Source organism: Patagioenas fasciata, chromosome 2 (assembly GCF_037038585.1).
Source record: "Patagioenas fasciata isolate bPatFas1 chromosome 2, bPatFas1.hap1, whole genome shotgun sequence".
Lineage (NCBI taxonomy): Eukaryota > Metazoa > Chordata > Aves > Columbiformes > Columbidae > Patagioenas > Patagioenas fasciata.
In genome coordinates, this window is record NC_092521.1 from 120,687,809 (window position 1) to 120,712,618 (window position 24,810).

The following is a 24,810-nucleotide window of genomic DNA, read 5'->3' on the forward strand; positions in this document are numbered from 1 at the left end:
GTGGGTCGAAAATAAATTAATTCAAGCTGACATCAAGGTTTAAAGGAGCTTTGTTTTTTCCTATGGCAGGGAGTTGTAACCATCCTAAGCTAAGTTAGTCTATATAGGTTTACATATTTTTTTTCCAGGAGATAATAAACTTCTCCCATGAGGCCAAGTTGCCTAGCTTTCTACTATTACAATATTATCACAATTTTTGGTTATTTTCCACCACTTACTCCTGTTCTCGTTAAGTTTACGTTGAAAGATTACAAAATACTTCTGGCCTTTCAACTAGTTTGGACAAAGACTCAGCAAGAAGTCCTTTAAAGTTCTGTGTTTCATTTGATGCCAAGAATTTGGTTGTGTGTAAAAGCGCCATGTATAAATGGCTTTTCTGTGTATTTACAACCTGTTTGGACTCATTACAAGAAGGACACAAGAGGCGCTAATTTGGAATGTTTAAAAATCCACAGTGGTGCTTTCAGAGGGAGGAAAAACCACCCTGAAACCAAATCTGCCTTTCAGAGTCAGCATGCTTATGTCTAATGGGATCATACGGTCCTGATTTAGTTTACCTAAATAAATATTCACTACCATCAATTGTCAAATGTTACTTGATGTTATTATGCCAGTACTGTTTGTGCTTCCATAACGGAAGTTAAAATGAATTTGATATTTGAAGCAGAGCTTCACAAGGGGGGTACTTCACAATACTCCTAGGATTAACGAATGTATTTAGAGGTTGAAGTAAATATTCTGAAAATTTGTAAGTAATTTAGTCTAATTTCAGAATCATTTCTGTCCGTAATACAGCGTAATGACAGAACAAGGCACGCTGTTCAGACTTCCCATTTTACTTAATCACTGAAACCATTTGGTATACTTGGAGAATTTACTCTTAGGTCATTATCTTGCTGCCATTCTCTATAATTGAAAGTTTCTTTTTCTGCAGGGAATTGTTTTTTAAATATTTTTTTTCATAAAAACATAATATTTCACTGTCACAAACTCTTAAAATCTCCTTGCGGTCTCAAGATGACTTCCATGTACTTTTCTGTGCCACAGGACACTCTTCTTTTAGAATGCACATTACTCACTGACCTCTTAAAGGGGCTAATTTTAAGTCCTTTCTGAGCAAGACAGTGACTGTAAATTTAAACTGTCCCTGCTGCGTTCAGTATCAGCAGATTCATGTTGCATTCCCAAATGAACCACAACTTTTGCTGTGTCACGGTACAGTGCAAATGGGAATGAAAAATGTTCTTCAAAAATCTTCAAAATCTAACCTGGGACTGCAAACCTTGTAGAATTACAAGCTATGATTGTTACTACTTCTAGTTGTTTGAGTAATTCTGCTTTGAACCTAATCTGGCTGCTTCTGTTTGGGATGTAAGTTGACATTTTATTTTGCTGTTTTTTGGGACAACTAGCGTAATTTTTATCTATCTATCTATCTATCATCTATCTATCATCTATATATCATCTATCTATCATCTATCTATCTATCATCTATCTATCTATCTATCTATCTATCTATCTATCTATCTATCTATCTATCTATCTATCTAAACACGAGTTTACTGCTACAGACTCTTGACTGCATTGCTAGATTGAAATAGGCTTTAAAATTAAAACCAAGTGGGGCAGAGGGGAAATCCTACATTTTCAAGGCAATTTGGGCAGTTCATTTCCCAGTAAAAATGCTAGGAATTCTAGCTTGCAAATAGTACTCCAGATACTGAGAAAACTAAAGGCAAATGAACAGGCAAGTAACTATATGCAAAGAAAAATGTAACATATATTCTCCAGATTGTTTTCTTTATGCTTTTGTGCTTAAACTAGAGACCTGCTATTTAAAACTTGAGCCATTTTCCTAGAGACCTTCCATTTGTCTATGGTGTCAAACATTTCCATGGTAACATTTTGCTTTCCTTTTTTCCCTTTTGCTAGTTTTACCTTGAAATAGAAGAGTTGGTTATTACTGAGAAAAGATACAGTTTGTGTCTGTCATAGTGGTCTTGGATATTTTTACTGACATTATATTTTTATCAGCTAATACAGTAGATCTATTCTTTTCTTCAATAGTTGTCTTTTTTGTTTTTCGATTTCTTAGAAACATTTTTAACATTCTGTAGAAGCCTGAAGGCTACAAAAAGAAAATCACTGGAATTGGTTAAAGACAATCTAATGCTCCAAGTAGCTCAGTGACACACAAAGATCTTTAAAGCACATTTAAGCTGCGATGGTGAGCACATGAAAGGTATGCATCACAATGATTAAGATGGTTGCGAAGGCATAATTTAAACATGTGAATTATAAACTTTCTCCAGTCTGTGATTTCCTACTGGTTTGTCTGCAGGACATTTTCCTTATTGTGATCCCAGTGCAGTAGTAAAAAAATGACTATATAGAGGCTGAAGCATTTGCTTCATGTGTTTCAGAAGCTGGGAGTAATGTGGTCAATAAGCCAAATATTGCCCTGGAGACACAGTTTACATTCCTCCACAGGAGTCACAGCTTCTATGTTCCTACTGCAAAGAAAAAAAACTAACCAGAACCAGTCTTCCCTGTGAGCTACTAGGCTGAGACCTGTATGTGTCTTCAGCAAGGTCAGCGTGTTTCAGCAAACCTTGCAGGTCTTTGGCACTCGAGGGAGGAGGAGTAGCAGGTGGGTACCCTTTGAGAGGCGGCATGAGGGGAAAATGGGATGTTTTGTCAGTTTGTTTCTCAGAGATCTGTCAACAGCAGATGACTCAGGCTCCACTCCTGCCTTTGCAAGAGCATGTGCTTTAGTGAGTGGATTTTTTTGATATAGACTGTGTTAGCAAAGTCACACCACTCTTCTAAGTCTCTGTAAACTTCACTATGGTTTCTCAAAATTACGTACTTTTACCAAATTTTCTGTTGTTTTTTTTTTTTTTTTTTTAAATGGAGATGCACAAACTTTACTTTATTTTCAAAAGTTGTCCTCCACTGCATTCGAGAGTGAAGTATATCAAAGAAAAGATCATGAGATAAATGTTTTCAAATATGTGAAAAGCATGTTGCTCTCTGGCCTCATCCTTAGAAATTGTGGAACAACTTTGATTTTTTTTTTTTTCTAAATGCTTAATGTAAGGCAAATTCCCAGCGCAACATAATTAATTCAGAGGAGTTCAACTTTATCAAAGTAACGAACAACAGATGGAGTTGTGTCAGGAGTAATTTACTTTTACTCCTAATCTTAGGAGTAAAAGTAAACTATAAACCAGGTTACAGTAAACTTCAGATCTTACTTGCCCACCTCCTGACAACCATGTAATTAGCTAACTTAATAGGGACACACTTCCTACTACTGATGAGTCTTTTCATTTCTGACTGTGTATTTCCATAGGTGATGCTAATAAATCTGTTTCTGATCATTGTACCCCTTTTTTGCATAGATAGAAGCTAATTACTTTACGGGTTATGTTTATCTTTCCCTACACTTAAGTAGCTGGTTTCAAGAAGGGAGCTGCCATATAAGGGTGTTACTGCCTTGCAGCCATATTACTTTCCTTTGTAATTCTGCCAGCTTTTGCAATGCAGTTTCACTTGCTGAAAAAGCATTAAGAGAGCAGCAGGTGCTGGGAAACAGCAGGAAAAAAGAGCCTTGTTTCGGTTATGGGCACTTTTTTTTGTTTGTTTCTATCCATATAGTCAGGATCAGAGACTTATTCAGGGTTGTAAGATATGCTCTATGAAAACATCCACTTTTCTCATCTGTAAAGGGATGGGTCAGAATTTTTTTTAGTGCTGGTGTGAAGGTTTTCTTTCCCACTGAAGGTGAGGTTATATACAGGTATAAAATATAATCTTCTCTCTACAGCACTGGTCTGTGAGGCAGGAAGACCTGGTGCTGCTACTTCGGCCACAGCCTAATTGAAAGTTTGGAGTGTGTTGCTGCAGTGGAGCCATCCACATGCTTGGGTGAGGAACATCCATCAAGGCTTTGGTAGATCAGCAAATTTCATTTTTGTCTCATAGATTGTTGCCTGTATTGCCAGACTGCTGGCCTTTCTGTGGGAGGAGTGATCTCCTCCACTTGTTTTTTTTGTTGTTGGGCCTTAATACTGATGGACTTGCTGCAGAAATTCTGCGTGATACACGACAGCAAATTCTGGTGCTGGTTTCCTTCAGGTCTGGAAGGTGGCTTGCTTCCTTCCTCCCAGCCCCCATGGAGGTTTACTTTACAGCCTGAAAATCAACTTATAACCTTAATTAGCACACAGCTGAGGGTTGTTCCAGCATGGATTATTTGACAGTGTGAGCTGAACTTAGGATCCTTTTACTGCTCCTGATGATCAATTAGGTGTTAACTGTAAAAGGGAAAACATAGTAGTGGGAGAGATTGCCTTTTCTGACTTTAAAGGTGACATTGCAAACAGTGGAGCATATTGAAGCTTTAATTAAAAGTATTGCCAACGTCTCTTTAAATTTTACTGTCTAGGTCAGGGGTGTCAATGTATAAATGCAGGAGTAGTTACATTTATAGAGTCCTAAAATTACATTCGGTCCTTTGAAGGCAACCGCGAGGCTGATGTGGCCCCTGCTGAAAATGAGTTTGACATCTTTGGTCTAGGTTATCAGTTGTAATCATCTTTCTTTAAGGAAGTTTAATCAAAGAGCACAAGATCGGTACTACCCTAATGTGAAAAATATATTAACAGGATTTAAAATTTTTTTTTTCATGTTTTCAGTATTACCATTATGTAATATAATAAATGTTTGTGTATATATATTTATGTATCTATTTGAAATACAGTTTTTAAAAAATGGTTGCATACACATTCCAAAATGCTTTTGAGGAGCTAACATGGAAGCTTCATGTCAGTGTTACTTAATGAAACATGTCCTGCATAAATGCATATTTATATCATTTCCAGGCCTGAGGGAGTGATTCGGCTGAAGTATATGTACAACATATGAGCAATTTAAATAGTGATCAGACATGATGTCTGAGCTGTATTTCTTCAACTTGCAGGAATGTTTGTTGATTATTTTGGAGCCATTATATTTAATAATGTACTTGCAAAGGAGGCCTGCAGTTTTAGAGATGTATGGAGAAAAACCTTTAATTCAGTTTCTTGAAGGACTCTTTAAATATCGCACCTAGAAGAACAAGTAATTTTCTTAAGTGCCCTGCATTGTTCTACTAGGACAAACAGATGTGAACTGCAAGATTGTTAAAGTCTGTTTTAAGTTGTGACACAATTCCTTTACTTCTGATGCTTTTCTGGGAGAAGAAACCTCTGTTATGTTAACCTGTTTTCTTTTAAATACCACTTGCTAGAATCTGCAGGTTATTGGGGGCACAGAAAACTTAATTTAAATGATCTATAAACCATGGACCATCCACCATATTTCTGTCCTTCCCTGTCTTTCCCTTTGGTTGCTCTGGCTCTACTGGCAAGTTCGAAAGTTACCTTTCTGTGCTGAGTTTACAGGTCAGATGGTTCTTTATCTTGCTTAGGACAAGTTATCTTATGGAAGCGCCTTTTGTTTGCATGAGCAAGTTTCCTATCTGTGGTTCTTTTTTCCTATGACAGGTTTTACAGTCTGCTGTCCTCAAGGATGTTGCATTTAATTTTATTGGAAGCATGCACAAGAAGGGTTCTTGCACAGGACTTTGTGTTGAGGAAAGTATGAAAATGTACAGCTTCTTGCATGTGTTCTCTTCTTCTAGGAGAAGAATGTACACTTGTGATCATCCTTTTAATCATTTTGTATGGTGCTGGTTAAAACAGTTCACCTACAGGTAGAATGTAGTATACTGAGCTATGTTAAAAACCTTTTGCAATTAGTACTGTGAAATCTCCTGTCTTGCTGTCAAATTGGGTTTGTGCCAAGGGTAACTGGAGTAACCGTGGTTTTGTTTTGCTGGAAACTACTATTTCATCAGAGCGCTGCATATCTGGAGACTCTGAAGATATATATTCAGTATATTTTTGTGTAAGCAAGTATGCCCATTCCTGTGCTAACTCTGCTAATAAACTAGCAACAGTACTCTGCTTTTGTCGAGGGTTAAGATTGCGGGGTGACAATCAAACCCTGGCAGATGTATTGTTAACCTCCTCTCCCCCCCACTTCCCCCTTTTGCCCCTCCCTCTCCCCCCTTCCCACTCAGGACAGGTGATCGGGAGGGAAAGAAGGACAGAGAGAAGAGAGTTGGAAAAATTAAAGATGTTTTACTAATGCTACTAATAAGAATAGAGAAAATAATACAAAATATACAAAACCAATCTTGTAAGTCTCAGCAACTGCAGAACCAGCACCCAAAGTCCCGGATTAGACTCTGCAGCCAACCAGAGCTGGATTCAGTCTCTCACTAGGCCTCAGTTCGCAGGGACAACCAGCAAGGTCCTCTCCTAATGTTGGCCATAAACAGAAGGGAAAAGGAAAAGGGAAAAAAGAAAAGGGACGAGATCCTCGTGATCTCCCACTTTTATATGAAGTATTTATGTGAAATATTTACCAAAACATGTGTCTGGTTCTCCAGGAAAATGCAGCTAATATGAAGGCTTTAGCTGACAGGTAAATTCACTAAAAGAGAAACTTGTTTTTTAACAAAACCAGGACAGCTTTGTAGTGTAAGGGAAACAAAATCTAGTTGTGGGGTAGTTTGTTTATTTGGTTTTGTTTGTGTTTAGGGTTCAGGGTTTGTTTTTATTTTCTTTTTTTGGTGGTTTTTTTGGTTACACAATGGTATTGACCTGAAAGTGGCAAATTTTTAGGACCTGAGTTACAGTGAACTAAAATTCACATGCAGCTGAAGTTTAGAGCATACAAAAGGGAAACCACAACTTCAGTTTTCTTACTTTACTACTGATCTGTGCTGTGGACTTAATCTGTTTTGGAAATCATCAATTTTTAAACTTTGCCACTTATTCGGGTTTTTAAGTTTTTTGTTCCAGGGAATTACGCCACATAAATTTTCTGAGCTTGCTTTTTTTAACTGTAGTTTGACAATGTTGATTTCTGAAATATCGCTGTGCTGTGAGGAGCACAACAGGAATCCTGGGTTGCCATAGCCACAGGTTTTAGTGTCTGACTGTTGGATCTTGAGACCAATTCCTATACTAACACTGTCATCATAATAAAGAAGTCAATATTTTACCTTGTCAGATCAATTAAATATAGTAGGATTCTTAGAAAAGGAAAAGAAAAAAAACCTTCAGGTGGGGGATCTTCTTTCTGCTGCTGTCAAACAAAGTTCAGGTATGAATCTTGAGAATTTGCTTATAGATGTTGGTCTTAAATAGATAATGTCCAAACAAGAAAAGAGAACTGTGTGGGTTGCTGTAGTAATAAGAAGTCCCACATCTCCTCTCCTGTCTCCCTATCCTAATTCTCAAACCGCAGAAACTGCTCATTCAGAACTGTATTTCAGAAGTAAAGGGGTTCTAGGTAATTTATGAGTACTGCTTTTAAGTTAGTAGAACTAAATTCTAAAACCTTATCAAGTCCTTTTTATACATTTAGGAATTTTAATGTCTTTAAGTACAGGCAAGCATAGCTGCTGAACCTGTATTCAAAAATATTGAGTATGGAGTGGGTAGCTACACATAGAGGAAATGTATTTTTTACTGAAAAATAAATCTTTTTAATCCTCTTGCTGATTTAAATGAGAAGAGGATTCTCATGAAAGAAGTTGCAGCAGGTGATACTTATTCTATTACCATTTTCTGATAGCACCCTTGAACTAATAGGTATTACCCAAGTATATGGAAAGATGCATTTCTTCCTCAAAATAAAGAACAGCTTATGCATACCATTCTGGAAAATCTTTATCTGCAGCTCATTTAATTAAAAAAATTATTTCAATTGTATGCATAATTGTTTTGTATAATTGAACTTCTGACATTATTCTGTGTCTTCCTGTATTATTGAAAAGGATTTCATTCCCAGATAGTATTGGAAATGTGGATATGTGGAATTATGAAACTGCTTCTGCCATCTACCTTCAAATATGTTTTGTATTTGCGTATTTTAGAACTAGATAAAGAGAAATCCATGTTACAGATATCTAGAATTACCAGTTTCTCTATCAAGTCTAGGAATAGTGAAATTTTTACTACCCTTTTTTCCCAAGAGAGGAAGAAGTACTAAATAACTTTATTTAATAACGTGTTAAGATCTGTCAGTTTATTGCTTAAGAAAGTTACAATGCTTCTAACATTGGTAAATGAGGTATTTAAAATGTTTTCCTTCCTTCACTTAAAGCATGGTATTCTGCATTTCTGTTTCTGAATGTGAATCTGTATTTTTCCTGTATTAATAGGTGATTGCAATATCTTTATAATTTGCATTGTTTTGGTCTCATTTCACAAATTTCCCTGACTTTTGAGCCAGGCATAATTGCATCTGTTAACATATGTAGTATCCTCTGCTTTCTGTAATGAAGTCACAGTTACATAGTTGCCTTCAATTTGAGTTAATTTCTACATTTTGACTTTTAGTGGAAATGAGGTGCATGGGGGGCAGTTCACAGGCCAAAAGGTTTGAAGTGGTGGAATATGCACAGCAACTGTCAAAAAGAACACAAGGTGAATTAGCATTAAACATTTTAATTTGATGTGATCCTGCTAGTGGCAGGAGAGAAAGCACACCAAGAAACCATGGTAAGCTATTCACATACACCTGCACTGATTGTGGTTTGGTCAACGCAGAGAAACTGTGCTGTTTGTGCACTGAAGCATCAGCAAATTGCAGAATCATTGAGACTGCAAGTAACCTGTGGAATCATCTTGTTCAACCCCATTGCTCAAGCAGAGTCCGCTAGAGCAAGTTTTCCAGGAGCATACCCAATCAAGTTTTTAATATCTCCAAGGTTGGAGACTCCGTAATCTCTCTGGGCAACCTGTTCTGTTGTTTCAGCACCCTTAAAGTGGAAGGGGAAAAAAACAAGTGTTTTCCTGGGATAGGTAGAATTGTATGTGTTTTCATTTGTGTTCATGCCTTCTTATCCTGTCATTGGGCATTACTGAGAGGAATCTGTTTCTCTGTTTTTCATTCTCTTCCATCAAATCTTTATACATGTTTATAAGTTCCCCCAAGTCATCTTTTCTCCAGAGTAAAGAGCAACAACTCTCCCAGCTTCTCCTCATCTTCCATAGATGCTCCAGTCCTTTAATCACCTTTGTGACCTTTTCCTAGACTTGTTCCAGTAAGTCCATATCTTTCTTGTACTGAACAGCCCAGAACTGGACACAGCACTCCAGATACATCTGCATCAGTGCTGAGTAGAGAGGAAGGATCACCTTCCTTAACCTGCTGGTGATGCTTTTCCTAATGCAGCCCTGAATGCTGTTTGTCCTGGTTTTGCTCCACGAGTGCTTTGTAGCCTCATGGCCAGCTTCTTTTCCACCTGGATCCCCAAGGTCCTTCTTGGCAAGCTGCTTTCTAGTCAGTCAGCTGTCAGACTGTGGTGCTGATTTATGTTATTTCTCTCCAGGTGCAGGACTTTGCATTTCACCTTGTTGAACTTCATGAGGTTCCTCTCCGCACAGTTCAGCCTGTTGAACACCATCTGAATGGCAGCACATCACTCTGATGTATCAGCCACTCCTGATGGTTTTGCGTCATCTGTGAATTTACTGAGGGTGCACTCCATCCCATTGTTCAGGTCATCAATGAGATGTTGAACATCAATGCTCTCAAGTATTGACCCCTGGGGTACATCACTAGTGACTAGCGTCCAATTGGACTTTGTGCCATGAATCACATCCTTCCTGGCTCAGCTGTTCAGACAGTTTTTAATCTACCCCACTGTCCACTTAACTAAACCATGCTTTATTAGCTTGACTGTGATGGGAGACAGCATTAAAACTTTACTGAAGATAAACATCTACTGGTCTTATCTACCAAGCCAGTCATCTCATTGTAGAAGGCAATGAGGCTGGCCAAGTGTGATTTCCCCTTTGTAACTCCATACTCACTGCTCCCAGTAATCTTTTTGTCTTTCACGTGTTTGGAAATTGTTTCCCAGGAGGATTTTCTCCATCACCTTCCCAGGGGTTGAGATGAAGCTGACCAGCCTGTACCTCCCTGAATCTGCCTTCTTGCACTTCTTGAAGATCAGCGCTACTCTTGCTCTCTTCCAGTTTGGGGGACCAAGGCTGTGTATATAATACCAAGGAGCTGTGTTTGAAAACATAACGGAAAGAATTCTGTGTTGTTTTGTTCTGAAATGACGTAAAATATGGATGCACTCTGAATAAGTTGTCCTTGTGTCAGAACACAGGTAACTGAATGCTTCCTCTTGTTCCATGAGGACAGCATGTGTGGCTGTTCTCTTGCAGAGCCCATCAAGGACTTTGTCATATGCTCGTCAGGCTTTTCTGAAAAACTGCTTCAGGTACACACTGATCTTGTTTTGCATTTGTAATGTCTGAAGTAACACTGCTGCAGACTTTATAGACATAAATATAGGTATTTTGGAAAACTTTACTGCATTTTAAAGTGACATTTAAGGGATATGAAAACCTATGTTTTAAAAGGATGATTGTTCTGCAGCTTGGAGTGGTGCACAGAGGAGCCAGGACTTTCATCAGTCATCAGCTATAATCTATGTTTGACAGCAACAAGTTCTGCACGTGAGAATTTGCCCTGCCATGTTGAAACCTGCTACAGACACCCTTATGAGCCTAAATCCCTTCGTGCTATTGACCTTTCTGCAAGGCCAGATCCTTTCGCAGTGCCTAAGAGTGTCTGCTCTTAGCTGTATTCTTCAACTTCCCTTCTTGTCCAGGGTTTGCTCTGATAAGGGCATTGATGCTGAGAGCCTTCAAAACTGCAGCAGCCCTTGTTTTTAATGGCAGAGGAGTAGGTGCTAATCAGGCTGTGCTCTCCAGACCCTGTGTCCAGGGCCTTGCCTTCTTCTCTTAGCAAAAGTTCTCCACAGTATTGTTTCTAAAAGTGCTTGTGTGTCCTTGGTTACAGCAGCTCAGAACAGAGACATTGCCATTATGCTTTATTTTTTAATATGACAGCAGCAAAACAGAAATACCAATTTAATGTCAGATCCACCATGTGTGATTCAGTCTAGTGGAGAGAACAATGGGTTGACAATCGAGAGGGTCAGCCTCTATTTTTGGTTTGCTCGCCAACTGGCTGTGTGGCCTTGGGCAAATTGCTTTCACCTCTCGGTGCTTCTGCTTCCCCTCCAATTCCCTGCCTGTCTTTTTCATTTAGATGATTAGCTCCCCTAGGCAAGGAATGCCTCTTGTTTGTACAGTTCCCTGGGTTTTTTTTGTAGGCCTTTGGGTCTCCAGCCCTGTAATATAGTGACTCACATCAATTTTACCACTTATCTTTGATACACAGATCTGAGGAGCCTAATCTCCGCAAAGGGATGGACGTTCCTGGCCCTTGTGTTAATAATGTACAATAGGGAGCGATAATGACAGGGCTCCTTTCTATTAGATGTGTCAAACACATCACATCTCCAGGGCTTAGGACTTGTACAAGTGTCATTCCTGTTCTGGACACTGGTGTCATGCATGCTGGAGGGTGGCATGACCTGCACTTGTGTGCGGCCCAGGGCCAAGACGTATTCAGCTGCAGTCTGCCAGCCGGCCCTGCGTAGCTGTCAGGTGAGCTCGTGCCCGGACCTGCGGCCACCCAACAGGTTTCAGTGTAGCGTAGTCCCTGGCTGGTCTGTCAGTATCGCTTTTTGGAGCCTGGAACAGCCAAAGACCTTGCACCTTGTCAGAGATCCAGACCTATGTAAGGTAAGAGAGAGAATATTCAGTATTGTCCTCACTTAGGGCTAGTTGGAGCCATGCACTGAGTTTGCATGCAAAAGTAAACAGGTGTGCGCACCTTTAACTAGCTGTTGGAAAGGAAAGCGACATATAAAAGCCATGAGCTCATGATTTTTCTAGTTCTGACTTGGTAGACGTCTCTGCATTCAGCCTTGAGGGATTTCTCTTGTTTTGAAAGTTTTTCAGCAATTGCATTTGCCGTTTTGACACAGCTCTCACCAGAGCAGACGCTTTCAGTGCAATACATACAGCACTGCCTGTTGGGCTGACATTTGTGTCTCCCTCTCCTCCCATGCACAAGCCCCTTCCCCTTCCCATGCAGAAGTGTTCCAGCCAGGCTCTGTCATACACTAATATGGCATTTGACATCTTGCTTGCATTACTTGCTGTTTCTTCCTGGTAAGATGTCTACAGTTCATGTTTAGTGACAACATGATGTTGTTAAGGGGTTTGTTTCTTCTTCACATGCTATGTGAGGTTGCTGGCAGTCATGATTTTATTACGGATCTCATCATGATTTCCCTTAAAGCTTCAGTTTCCACAGTGATGGAAAGCTCGGGCTTCCTTTTTAAAAATAGTTATGATGCTCGGCTCTTTAGAATAGAAAAATGTGAATCTCAGAAGGCAGGAATATTGAAGCAATAAATAAAAATACATAAATTTATTCTAATTCTTAAACTCTGATTTTTTAGAAAGGGCTGGGATTGGCAGTACTAATTACATAATGTAGAAAAGAAATTACAACCTTCTGCCACCCACTGTCCATGCCATTTTGGTGGCAGTGAACACCCACCTCCCAGAGTGGAGGATACAATGCCATGATGGATCTGTATCTCATGTCTTCTTGTAGCAACAATATGGGCTGGAATGTGTTCTTCTTCCAAAGCATAATATGAGTGTGATGATTTCACCAAATACATATACAAAATGGGCAAGTATTATAATAGCATGTGTCAGTGGGTTCTTAATTTGCATAGGAATTAGCATATATAAACCACATGGCGATGAAAATTCTCTCCACGAGAAACTTCTCTGAGCTATTATGACTAGATTATGAAGTGTAGTCATTACTATATCGTTGTAAATACTAGTAACAGAACAATGCTTTAAAAAATGTAAATAATATTGTTGTTTTAAATGGAAGGTGAGGGAGAATTAGCTTCATGTCACTTAGGGCTGATAAATAAAGTCAGCAAGGACAAGAGGCTGTAGTAATTTAAGAGTCAGAGTTCCTTTAAAAAAGAAAATCTGCCATCTGTTAGCAATACATGTATGAGAGCAAACAGCTCCTGTTGTTTAACGCAGGAGGTGCCATTCGCAGTCATGTGCTGGGGCCAGCTGTGAGGTGACATGCGGTGAGATGCCTGGGATCCAGCCCCAGGGACATGGGGCCGAAGGGAAAGACCAGCACTACACACTGAGCATCAGCTCAGCCCCTGGAGCTGCCAGGTGCTGCAGGAGGGAATGCCAGGTGAACAACTCTAGTGGACAAAGCATGGGGCTCAGCGGGGCTTTTACACTCCAGTGGTGTGATGGCTGGATGAGCCTTGCACACATCTCATAAAAGTTAGATTTACTCTCTATTTCTAGCATCTGTGCTGTGTAGATTTACTGGGAGTTTGTCCACACAAAATAGTTTTTCATCTGTACAGTCACTTAAGTTAGGGTCTGGCAATGGGCTGTAAACAGACCTGTCTAAGCATCTGCAAGGGTTAACAACTTAGTTGTTTTTTCACCACCAGAGGAAAGAAAATATTAAAGTACACAGTGGAGAAAATGTTATCTGTAAATTCAAACAAAAATTAAAAAGTGGAAAATGAGTCTTGAAGTGGGGGGTAGTAAAGCAAGACTGATTTTGCAACGAGATTTCCAGCCAAAGATGTTATAACTCACAATATTGCCATTTGTCTCAAAATGTATATCACATTACAGGAGCTACGACAAGGAGGTGTTGATGTTGCTATTGGAAACTTAATATTTTGCATTCACTAACCTTGGTTATTTTAGCCAACTGTCTGTGTTAGATCTCACATAGTATCTCAGAGCTTTAAAATCTTTGGTGTGCCTATCCTCACAAGACCCCAGTGAACGAGGGGCATACAGCATGGCTTAGCTGGAGAGAGAAACGGCTTCCTGAGCATTTTATTTCCTTGCTTTCCCTCACTCCCCCTCCTTCGCTTACACTAGCACTTGAGAAATTCTCTTGTTATTCTACTGCAGGCTGTTCCACCGCGAGCAAGCTGCATTTGCTGGGGAGAGAAGCGCTGCTGAGAGGAGCTGCATACACTGCGCCTTCCCTTCAGCAGAATCCTTCTGTCCACCTGCATCATAAGAGTTCAGTTGCGAGAGCTGGGAATGGGGGGATTTTTGTTCCCCCTGCCCTCTGCCTTCCATCTGTAAACCTTACAGGTCTTTACTCAATAATGAAGAATGCACATGTGGTGAATAAAATATTAGCGCAAAGCAGGAAATATACTTTAGGAGTGTTTATCCTGAAAGGAGTATGAAACAGATCAGGAATAGAACACAGTAACTACTCCAGGTAAATCTGCTTATTGCTTTATTTGTTATAATTTGTAATGATGATACCCCTATCTTTTTTGTGCATGATGTTACAATGAGATGACTTAATTCCTTGTGTTGTGCATCATTGTCCTTGCAATGCACTTCTTTCAGTTCGTAACATTAGTGTGTGATTTAATCATAGGATTTGGAGTACCTTTCAGTTGTGCATGCTGAGATGCAGCGAACATGACAAAAAAAAAGAAAAATCTAAGTTTCATTTTTTTGAACTTGTTACAAATGTATCTCTGCACAATAATTATCTAGATTAGCTAGGGGCAGCTTTATTTTTCGTAAAGATGTTTTGATTTATCCTTACATTTATAATGACTTTTAAAGATGTCTTGAAATAGCTTAGTCCCAAAATACAGGCTTAAAAAATAAGAAATTTGGCAACAGAGAGACTTACATGAATAAAATAGTTTTACTTCTTAAATATGTGAGTAAATACAAATGTTTACTCAATGTTTACTGGCACTGCTGGAATCCCAAGCAATGCAGTGCTGTGTGGCTGCATCGAGAAGTGGACACAACCATAGCAGTAGTTTTCTTGGATAGATAGATATGCTTGAGAGGTCACTGATGCCAAGTGAACTACCGATTGATTTAATTATCTGCTTAGATGATCCTTAGTGTTCTCTGTAACCTGGGTAGGTAGGACACATTTCCTACAGCATTGCATATATTTTTTTGTCTTGACAGTATTTTGACAAAGATTCTGTAGTGCTCCTAAAGATGTTCTCTCTTAATGCCTTTTAACTGTATTCCAGAAAAACAGCATTAACATTAAACACTGCAGTTATAACACAGGATTTACAAGCGTCAATGTGAAGTCTTACCAAATGCATCACAGCATCTGTGTTGTGATGGTGGAGCAGTGATATGTTATCTCACTAATGTAGGGGAAATCACAACTTCTGAAACGAGCAGAAGCTGAAACATCATTACACTGCATATACTTAAGCATAGGTAATGGGAGGATAATCTTCCTGTTTTCTGTTTCACCAACTGTAGCAGCTTCAAAATCTTGGGTATTTATTTTTATTGTAGGCTGGACAGCAAATGAAGAAGTGAGGCATATTCAAGTAACCAACTGTTTCGAGTCACTGTGAAAAATATTCTGGTTCTTCTATAAACACAGCTTTAAGGACGTTATGTCTCTTTCGCAAGTATAATCAGTTGAAACTGTTATAGGGCATACCATTAGAGACTGTACCCTGAGCTCCTTGTTACTGCTGAATTGTTCCCATATCTGCTGTCTTTGCTATGGAGATGATCTGCTGTCTGTGACCATCAGTGTCTCTCCGTACTGTTCACAGAAAATAGGGCTGTGTGAATAACTGGTAGTTCTTTCTATTGCTGGAGGCCACAGATAGTGTAGCTCAGGAAGTTGATGGAAAAGGTAGCTGCAAAGATCTCATGGTATTAAAGAGACCCTAGCCCTAGGATCCTAGTTTTTATAGTAATAACAATTTCTGTGGAGTTTCCACCTTTGATACTCAGCTTGGGAAAACAATTCTGAACTGACTCCCTCCTTTGCCAGAAGGCTAATGAGAAGTTTCTCATATCCCTGCAAATGCTTCTGCGATTAGAAGGGAAGGCTCTTGTAATGGAAAAAATATACAAGAACTGCTAGAGATTATGCAGCCAGAGAGAGGGGCAGAGGGAGAGGCCGAGAAAGCAGCTGTGTCTTTGTATGCCCAGATTAGGAGTGGAGGGGTTACTTGAAGGGACATGAGGTCTGCTTGTTTGTCCACATAAATTTTTGGCTGCTGAGTGGGAGCCACAGGCAAAGTATGGGGGTTTGGAGCAACCTGCTAGCCAGGGTATCCTTCCTCACCCTCCTCCCCAGGTTTTTAGTAAAATAATACTTAGCATGCCCACCAGTGTTGCTCTGACTTTTGTGGCTCAGGCAACGTGTGGTTGTGTATTTAATCTATCTCTCAAACACGAAACTAAATAAAGCATGCAGCAGCAGGTACAGCTAAAAATGTTGTCTTGCACTTTTACAACCAGCTCTGCAGGTGCAGGGCAACATATGCACCAGTTTTCAGATATTTTAATTGCATGCACTGACATACTTTCTGAAATGTATGAGTTGTCAGGGGAACGTTAGATGCCATAAAGAAGGGGATGCACAGTACCATGGGGAGGAGGCAATGGTAAAGCAGCACAACATGGAAAACGAAGAGGCCAGATTAAATTGCTGTTAAGTTATGACCACAGATTTACCCTGGAAATGCCCTGAAAGTCCACAGAATTGACTGGGTTGGAAAAGACCTGAGAGATCATCAAGTCCAATCCTTGGTCCAACTCCAGTCCATTTACTAGATCATGGGACTAAGTGCCATGTCCAATCTCAGTTTAAAAACCTCCAGGGACGGTGAGTCCACCACCTCCCTGGGCAGGCCATTCCAATGCCTGACCACTCTTTCTGTAAAGAATTTCTTTCTAATATCCAGCCTAAATTTCCCCTGGCAGAGTTTAAGCCCATGCCCCCTTGTCCTATTGCTGACTGCCTGGGAGAAGAGACCAATCCCCACCTGGCTATAACTTCCCTTCAGGTAGTTCTAAAGAGTGATGAGGTCACCTCTAAGCCTCCTCTTCTCCAGACTAAACAACCCCAACTCCCTCAGCCTCTCCCCATAGGTCTTGTGTTCAAGTCCCTTCACCAGTCTTGTTGCTCTTCTCTGGACCTGCTCCCTGTGGTGCGGGCTGTGGGCAGGTGTCTTTGAGGCTCAGTTCTGCCCTGTGCTGAGCACTCATTTCCGCATGCTCCTTTCTTCCCCTCTCAGTGTCCTGTGGCCATTGTCACCTGTAGAAACCTGTCCTTCGCCATTGGTTGCACGCAAAGTGTAATGGACACATTGTCAGTAGCCAGGTCAGGCATGCGTATGTTGCCTTACCATTCCCCACTGCCTTCTGAGGTCTGCTTAGGCCAGACCTCTGCTTCCTGCATAAAGCTTTCCTTGCTGAGCCTTCACTCCTGGGAAGCCTTAGAGATCTTGGCAGGCTTCTGAATATAGTTTCTGAAGAAGGCCAGTGAGGAGAGGTAAAAAACTACAGGGTCTTCAGTTCCAAGTGGTGACATTTCCCCGCGGAAGAAACTTCCCCTACTTGTGCCCCAGCTTCAACTGGAGGAAGGTGAAGTCTGTAGTTACAAACTCTAAAACTCAATTACGAAGTCTCAAAAGTTACTGATTATGACTAGTTTCCCAGTAATGATCTCTATGATCCAGAGATCATAATAAAATTATAATGGAATTACCAAAACTAAAGGTGGGTTAGTGGCTTATGCATCAATTTAGGAAAAATTCATTTGAATCCAAAGAAAGACTGCCTGCTTGGAAATCTTAGCATTGACACAAAGCTACCCCATCCTGGGACTGTATTTCAAAGTCAGTTACTGATATAAATAATCTTTGAATAGTGATAAAATAGCAAATGACAGAAGTGCTTTTAAAAATACATTGAATTGGAAGTGATGTTTGAACACATTGCTGTTATCTGGAAGGCAATATCAGAAATATTTTAGCATTTTCTTATGCTCTCCCATTCAGGAAAGCACTGAACAACCAAAAGCCTCAACAGGTAAAATCGTAGAGGGCCGTATCCCCTTCTGTACCTCTGTAAACTGGTGAATTCTTGTCAATATCATAATATAATGGCAAACTTGAAGTGCATTTTCTATTCTGCTTTCAGTGGGGTTCTCCAACTGATAAAACAGTCTTTTTGGTATATAGAAGCAAGTTTAAAAACACAATAATAATTTTTAATATATATATATATATAAAATTAGGTGCTCATTGTCCATTCATGTAAGCAGCAGCCTATTTTGTGTATTCATACAGCAAAACACAATTCATGCCTACTTTTACCTCTTTATATAGCTATATATATATGTATGAATGAGAAAGACATGGGGGAGCAGTCATTCTGATGGTGGAAAATGTAAAAGAACAACCCATCCAGCTGGCTAGATATGAAATCGTATTTTGTGCATTATGGCTATTTCTCAATAATTGACATGATGAAAACCTGTTAATTGATTTCATTTATAAGAGCTGGATAATAAATTTGAAGAAATGGAGAATAAGCACTTTCCCAGCACTCACTGAAGAATGATGCCAAGAATACAATTAGCTTTGTTGCTTTGCTCCAGTTAAGTTCATTAATTATATAGAACACAAAGGTTTTGTGGAATATAACTTACTGATTAGTCACAAACCCATTTTGGTAGTGCCTTGATATATTGTATTAGACTTTCACAATGAAGAAAAGTTAATCACAAACAGTCAAAAGCATTTCAGTCATTCTGGTAGTTACTGTTAGAATGAATGAGGTCAATGACAGCCAGTAATGCGCATTATACCTGAAATCCCTATTAATGGCCTCATTTTAACTGTTACAGTCCACCGCATTCAGACATGCAAGTGTTTACCATTTGCACCATAAAGTGCCTGTTAAGGGCTGTATTCCAGCTGCAACATGTGGCTAGGTAGATGGAAGGGTAAAAATACATCAAAGAATGACATGAAAATGGATTTTCATTTTTCGATCTCAATGACCCTGGTGATGTTTCCTTCACTTTTGGCAGAATAACTAGGCTGAATATTTTTAGACACTGTTTCTAGTGGCTCTGATCCCTCTAAAGAGCTTTCCTTTAGTAAATTGAGGGATTTTAATTTTGTTTGTTCATTTTTTTTCCAGGCAGTTTTAGGATAAGCAGGAAATAACAATGAGCTGCTAATTTTCTTTGGACACTGAAAAAATTAATTCTGTGAGAATTAATGATTTTTATCACAAGTGTAGCTTAGAGGTCTTTGTTGCTATACAAGGCTCCTGAGCAGGAAACAAGCATCATAAAATTGCATGGCCTCAGTGTCCAATTGTTAAGAAAACTAAGGATTCCTTACAACAAAATGTAAAATTCATTCAATCACCAAGACAGAGTAAAAAAATCTGGGCAAAATATGGCACTAATTATCATCAGTCTTGAAATTTTCCAGTATCCTCTGACCACAAAATGTATGTAAAGCAGTAGTAGTTCTGTTCAAGGAAAAAATCTCTCTCTTAACAATTATAAAGATTTGTGGATATTCAGTTTTAGGTTTTTTTTAATTAAAGAAGCCAGTTAGACTAAAATCACAGTTAAAATAAAACATTAAAAGTATTAAAAAGCAACTTGATTGAGCTGATAACAGGCTGTTGAAAGAGGATTGTAATTTTGTGACTGTAGCAAGTCCCCTGTGTCCTGGTTTTCTCTTTTGTAAAAGTGGATAACAGTATTCCCCACCATTGCAATGTAAGTTGGGCTTCCTAGGAAGAAATCATTGTTCAGAAATAGAGATAATGCCGCCTTTTCATGCCTGATGCTGCCTGCATGTAATTCAGGCTACTTTCCTGACACAAGCTTGATCAAACTCATTCAATTGACCCTAGCTTGTTCCTGCTGAAGTTCTAGTTGGTAATATCCAAAGTTTCAAATATTAGTGCCTCATCCTACTTTAAATGCAGTCTGTGTTTTCCTATTCCTTCCCTCACTCCCCAGTTTATCAACACAGAAGTTCTGCCTTTAAATTTGTATGAATTCTTTAATGAGAACCAAAACTGGAAAAACTGTGTTTTATTAGATTTATCCTTTTAATGAAAGCAGCTACATATGTCTAATTACAATTATTGAATTCTACAGCCTCCACTTTGTCCTCCAAAATATGAAATACTCTAATGATAAATTGTTATTCTCACAGAAATGAATAAACAAGCTTGATGTCTGTCATTTGTTAATTGTCTACAGCTTAACTAAATGAAAAGTTTCCCCTTGAGACATGGATAGCTGAAGTTATTAGAGTGCTCAGATTTGGTTAATGTGCCAACTCTGCAGAAAGCTACAAGAAAAAATTTAAAAGACTTTTTTTAATTTTTAAAGCAGACTAAATCCTTCAGCTGCCTCTTGACTGGGGTGCTCAGATCCTACCCTGTGCTTGGGCTGGCACACGCTGTTGGGAACAAACTAACCTCTGCAGTGGATCAGCTTTTTCAATGCATTTTAGCTTAATCTAAAAACCTCCCATTCCCTCACTACACTAAAGATGTAGAAGGCAGCAGGCCATGTCTTGGCAAGTGGCTTGTTGCCTTTTGATATGGCATCTCGCTCCTTCCTCGCCAGCATCGGGTGCTGCCCCGGGATCTCACTGGCACAGCCCTGGCTGTGACCCTCCATGGGGCTGCCCCTCGCCTGGCTGGGCTCCCTGGCGACCCCTTCTCTCTGGGAGACCGGAACCAATCACCACCTCATCCACAAACTCAACCTACAGCACCATTGCCAATTAATGTTCTTCAGGTTGTGAAACAGTACTGTTTCTAGACTGTGGGCTTGTTGAAGTCCAAATATCTCGTGCAAGTGGGGTTCTTCTCTTCTGAGAGAGCTGAGTCTGTTCAGTCTGGAGAAGAGAAGGCTGAGAGGGGATCTTATCAATGTTTATAAATATCTCAAGTGTGGGTGTCAAGAGGATGCGATCAGACTCCTGTCAGTGGTGCCCAACAACAGGATGAGGGAAAACAAGCACGGACTGAAGCATAGAAGGTTCCATCTGAATATGAGGAGAAACTTCTTTACTTTGAGAGTGCCAGAGCACTGGGACAGGCTGGCCAGGGAGACTGTGGAGTCTCCTTCTCTAGAGACATTCGAAACCCTCCCGGACACCTTCCTGTGTGATCTGCTCTGGGTGAACCTGCTTTAGCAGGTGGGTTGGACTAGAGGATCTCCAGATGTGCTTTTCAACCCCAGCCATTCTGTGATTCTGTGATACTCATCTGTGCAGCTCTTTTGATGAACTTCTGGCTGCAGCTCATGCTTTGTGGTGAAAAAATCCTTCTGCAAGCTAGTTGTGTTTTTTGTCAAAAACCTTCAGTCTGACACACATTTTTTTCACAGATAATTTCAGTGGACTTATCTGTAACATTTTCAGAGGATAAAGTTTTCCCATCCTACCATCTCTGTACTATGTATAATTCTACTTTTTAGTAATTCTCATTACCCCTCAATGCGAGGTAGGAGATCATCCACTTCTCCTTGTCTTTCTATAGGCCTTTTGCGACTTAGATTGCTTAGACATGCAAATAAGTTGTCTTCAGTTTCTAAATATGTTTCTGATCTATATCAACTATATGTATGAAAGTATTATTTGTGTGTGTGTAAATGCACGTTTTATTCATTTATTTACATTCACGTAAAAATATCTTGATCTTATAATAACATTGACAATTAATGTTTATCTATTCTGATTTCTTTCTCCAGAACTATTAGAACAGTGTGTTTTAAATGAAGGCATACTAACTATACACAGGATTGATTTTATATTTGCATTTGTTTTCTTTAACTTTTTTATAATTCTTTTACCCATTGACTAGAGTTTTTTCGTAGAGTATTGAATGTGATGCTCTTTGAGGGTCTTTTTGTTTGGACTCAGGTTACTCAGTTTTTTTTTGTAATTTGGACACATATAATTCAGAACTTGGTGATCTGTACAAGCATTTTTAAATTATTTCTTTTGGTGTCTCATCTAACCCTTTGCAGCTGCAAAACTCAGCCCTCATCATACTACCCCATTTGTTCATTTCCCATCAGTCACCCTGGCCTACACGTGAATGGAGCTGCTCAGATACGATGTTGTGCAATAGGACAAGAGACTCATGGGCTGTCACTGAGTTGCCCTGCACATGATATAAAGGCTCCAGTTACCTCCTGGATGATTAATCCACAAGTTGCTGGTACTGTTCACCATCAGGGTTCTGTCTAATTTCTACTAAGACCACTTAGGCAAAGTAATCCTAATCATGTTCGTGCAGGCTATTAGGGTGTTTGAAAAATAGTGTGATCTCTTAATGGAAGCAAAAATTACTTAGAAAGAAAAGTGACTGTGTGAAACAGTTGAGTTTGTATCCTCCTGAAGTTGTATTTTTAGCTTCTGTACGGGGCAATGCAAACTCACCAAACTCTTTATCCAGAGACTAGAAGAAAGTGTGTGATTCTGCTGAGTCCTGAAAAGAGATTAAAAATTTATAAGTCTGGAACAGTCAGGGCTCACGAGTAGGACTTGAATTTCAAAGGGAAGACTACAGCAACTGAAGTCCAGTTTCTTCCTAGGAAGCCAGTTTGGAGTGAATAATGGCAAGTGTGTCTGACAGACAAATGCTACAAGTCTCTGAACACTCAGTGCCTACTGGAAAGGCCTTAGTTTCCCTGGAAAAACACAGGGAATTTGTTGTGACACTGTTTGGTCGTGGCTTATAGTTTACTTACGTTCTCCTCAAAGGTTTTTTGAAGGGAAAAAAAGAAGAGAAAAAGTGTTCAGAACGGTTAAAAGCAGATCTTCAACTACAAAGTTAAAAGAAACCTGAGAGGCTACAGTAGGAAATGATGTTACTTCCCCTGCCTCTAAAACATATTTGTGAAAACAACTGAATGGTATATATCGTTTTTGAAGAAGTCACAGTTTTGCTTTTAAAGCAAAAACTTAACTGCAGAAAACTGGACAACAAAGAGAACCTTCAGAACATTTGGAAAGGCATTTGCCCTTTGTGAACGATTTTATTTTAAATCTCCACTTCTTCACTTTCCTGATAGCATAGGAGTAACATGGTAAAAATAGGGCATCAGAATAAATGCTAGAAGAGGAAAGGTTCAGAAAGAAAAAACTGAACAAACAAACCCCAAAGAACTTGACAGTAGTGACAAATTTTTCTTTTTTAATACCTGGAAAATCTCTTCTGCATTTTAGAATGTATTATCTAAAACAACAGTCCTAATTGAATTGAAATATAAGATGACCATTTTGGAATCCTGGGAATGAAGAAAATTTAACAATTTCAAATTAAAAATAGAATTTGTCCAGAGGAAAGCTTTTTTAAAAATGATTTCTAAATTTCCTGTATCAGTATATAATTTTCTATAGATTTTCTTATCATTAGTTCTTATAGGCATTTCAGTTCAGAGTATGAGCTCATCATACTGACAAAGATAAGTGAGTGTGATCTGAAAGGCTCTGGGATGTGGTTTGTGGATTCAAAATCTTTTTTCTTGAATTTGAGAAGAACTAACATCCCAGCATTGCTAAGGGAAATAGTCTATTGCATGTGTTGGTATTCTTCTGTGATTTTCTGTAGTATCGGATCAGTGTGGTGTGATTTCAGTGCTGTTCTTTGGTGATAGCTCAGGCGAAAGTTGTGGCTTAGGTGTTTTGGTGTGTTTTTTTTTTTTTTTTTGTTAACATCTTGCTAGAGGAAGCGATTTCAAAAATCACTTTAGCAACTTCAAAGCTTACTGGATGCTTGCAGAGACCAGTGAACTCTACAACGTAATTCAGAGAAGGAAGAGTTGGTGGCTGACAAAGGTGACATTTCCTCTGTGAAACAATTTGCAAACACTTTCGCTTTCTGGAAGCATAGGTTATTACCTTTCATGAGGAATGAAGGAAACACAAAGTGAAGCAGAGGTTAAAGCTAGTCCTGCGCTCCTGTATCAGGAACTTTACTTGAAACACGCTGAAGTTGCATGGAGTTTTGATGTGCTCTTGAACGGATTCTTGTGGTGTTTTGCAGTGCTGTTATAAGGTGTTCAGGTAATTCAGAAGAAATCCTGACCTGCTGTGTAGTGCTTGTGAGTTTAGGAGACCCATTTGCGCCTGCTGAACAGACCCAGTCTGGGAAACCTGTAACACGTTGATTGACTTTACAACACACATGGGACTCAGTGAGGTATTTCTCCTGGTTTCCTGCCCAGTTTCCAAGATATAGCGTTTTTCAGGATCTGCAGAGCTAATGATCCTCCTTGAGCCACAGAGTTACAGTAGCTCAGTAACTCAACCAGACTGGGAGTGGTAAGACAGAGCTCAGGCAAATTCTGTAGCAAACAAGTGGTTTTGGGGAGAAAGCTGAGGCTGAGATTTTTGTGCTACTGATCATATTAACTACAAAAGCAAATCACAATAAGAAGACTTAAAGAGAAGTGGGAATGAATACTAATTCTGTTTCAGATATTTATATGGCCTCTGTATCACGGTATTTCATAACCTTTTATGTAATTAATGTAAGAAGAAAGAAGTGCTGTTGTTGTTTTAATTAGCCTCAGTTAAAAGAGAGGGCAGGGTCTAGAAACACCATCTGCTGAGTCAGTCTGTAAGTCAGTGCTTTTTTTTTTGAGAGGGAGGAGTGTTGCTGATTTTAATATCACATAAGGGATGGACACTAAGGTTTGCAGTTTATAAGCAAGTGTGATTCTGTCATTAGGCTTGAGAAAGAGTTATTTTTGACTTTCTTATGATAATGCTTCTAGTGAGCTTGGCATACTTGTTGCCTTTTCCGTATTGTTTAAGCTGCTTTTGCCCTGTGTAACTGTTACCATTCCTTAATGAAAAGTAACATCTCTTTTGGCAAGAGTGGCTTAGAAAACTGGTATGTGCTCTGCTTGGACTTCAAATGC

General features: G+C 39.4%; 1 protein-coding gene across 6 annotated transcripts in view; it reads left to right on the forward strand.

Moving 5' to 3' along the window:
• The window catches only part of MYRIP (myosin VIIA and Rab interacting protein), a 217,278-nt gene that overhangs the window by 115,699 nt on the left and 76,769 nt on the right, over positions 1–24,810 (forward strand). Inside the window, exon 1 of one of the 6 annotated variants that reach the window (XM_071804848.1) lies at positions 13,999–14,307. The exons of the other annotated variants lie outside the window; for them this stretch is intronic. The gene's annotated coding sequence lies outside the window, so the exon portion shown is untranslated. Of the gene's footprint in view, positions 1–13,998; positions 14,308–24,810 lie in introns of those variants that run through there. 6 annotated transcript variants of the gene reach the window in all.